The sequence below is a fragment of the Octodon degus genome, unplaced genomic scaffold (genome assembly GCF_000260255.1).
Source record: "Octodon degus isolate 3935 unplaced genomic scaffold, OctDeg1.0 scaffold00013, whole genome shotgun sequence".
Lineage (NCBI taxonomy): Eukaryota > Metazoa > Chordata > Mammalia > Rodentia > Octodontidae > Octodon > Octodon degus.
This window is the reverse complement of record NW_004524589.1, coordinates 12,377,805-12,379,735: the sequence shown is the minus strand read 5'-3', so window position 1 is coordinate 12,379,735 and position 1,931 is coordinate 12,377,805.

The window sequence follows — 1,931 nt, the reverse complement described above, 5'->3', positions numbered from 1 at the left end:
AGAGAGAGAGAGAGAGAGAAAGAGTGTGTGGCCAGCTCGTCCCACCAGGGGGCAGGGCTGGCTGGCATGTGGTGCTGGGGGATTGAACCGCGGTCCCTCATGCTTTTGCTAAGCTTGTTCTAAGTAGGTGCTTTAGACCACTGAGCCATCTCTCCAGCCCCTGGACATTTTTTATGTATATTTATTTTCTGTTTGTACTTCATCTGAAGAATTTTTATTCATTCCAGATGCCCATTTTTTGATTGGGGTTTTAAATTTGGGAGGTTGTGAATTTTGAGTTCTTTATATATTTTGTATGAATGTCTATTGTCAGGTACCATTTTTTTGTTTTGTTTTGTTTTTCATTCTTTGAGTTGTGTCTTCACTCTATGTGGTTTATTTTCCTGTGCAAAAGCTTTCTAATTAGGTAAGATTCCAGTTGTTGATTGTCTGTACTATTTCTGGGGAGAACAGGTTGTGTTCATGAAATTTTTGCCTACACCCATGTCTTCAGTAGTTTTACCTATTCTACCCTCCAGCAGATTATGTGTTTCCATTTAAGTACTTAGAACTTTGATCTATTTTCATTTTAGCTTAGTTTGTGATGAGAGACATGGCTTTAGGTTTAATTCTTGGCATGTGCAAAGCCAGTTTTCCCAGTACCATTTGTTTATAATGTTATCTGTCTTCCACTGAAGGTATTTGTCCTCTTTGTCAAAGACATGGTAGCTGAATGTGTTTGCAGTTGTATATAAAATTCCTTTTTCTGCTTCATTGATCTTCAATTCTATTTTTGTTTGTTTATTTTTGCCAGAACCATGCTGTTTGTATCACAGTAGCTTTGTAGTAGAATTTAAAGTTGTGGACTGTATTGCCCCTTGTCTTACCTTTCTTGCCTGGAATTGCTTTTGCTATGATAGGTCTCTTCTGGTTCCACTTGAGTTTTAGGTTTGTTTTCTTCAGTTCTGTGAGCTATGTTATTGATATTTTGATCAGGATTGCATTATATCTGTATAAGAGTTTTGTAAATATGGCCATTTCTACTATATTGGTTCTGACTATACAAGAAAAAGAAATGTTTCCATTTTTTGATATCCTCTTAACCTACTTTTTCACACTGATGTAACTTTCAATGTAAAAATGTTTTACTTCCTTAGATTGATTCATAAGTATGTCCTTTTGATTGTTGCTATTGTAAAATGTCTTTATTTCCTTAATTTCTCTTTCAGTGAATTTGTTATTTCTGTGCAGGAATGCTACTGATTTTTGAGTACAACTATCAACCTTTGCATTCTATTGTATTACATTTTAGGAAATAATACAAGGAATTATGAATTACATAAATAATTTTAAATTTAAATTATTTTACTATTTATTGCTGTCCAAAATTTTTTATAATCAAGATATTGAAGAATGAATTTTTTTCCACTGTGATCATTCACAATATTTCATTTGTACAAATGTTTCATTGTCACCACTTTTGATGAGTATATATCTATTTTAGATGTCATCTCAGCTTATATTTCTCCCCTATTCCCTGGTCTCACTTCTCTACACCTAGTGAGGAAAGGAGTCAGGGGGGAATCTTAGCTCAATGTACACTAAACTAATATTCTCTAATCTAACGCCCTTTCCACCAGGTAACAACACTGGCTTTGTTGCTGATCGCATACTGCATCATTTTTTTTCAAAGTTTTATTGATAAACAGATAGTAATGAGACAGTTTCAAATCAAATCAGAAGGACAGTTTCAACAAATAATACACTGCATATATTCTTCTTAGTGGTTAATTGCTGTAAAACATGCGGACTTGTGATCCTATTCACAAACACCATTAGAACAAATCATTCTATTCGTTAAGAGAATGCAACTATATATCTATCCTAACCACTTTGAATACACAGATACAAAATGGACATTCATAGGTATAACCCATTTTTTCTAAGTTCCG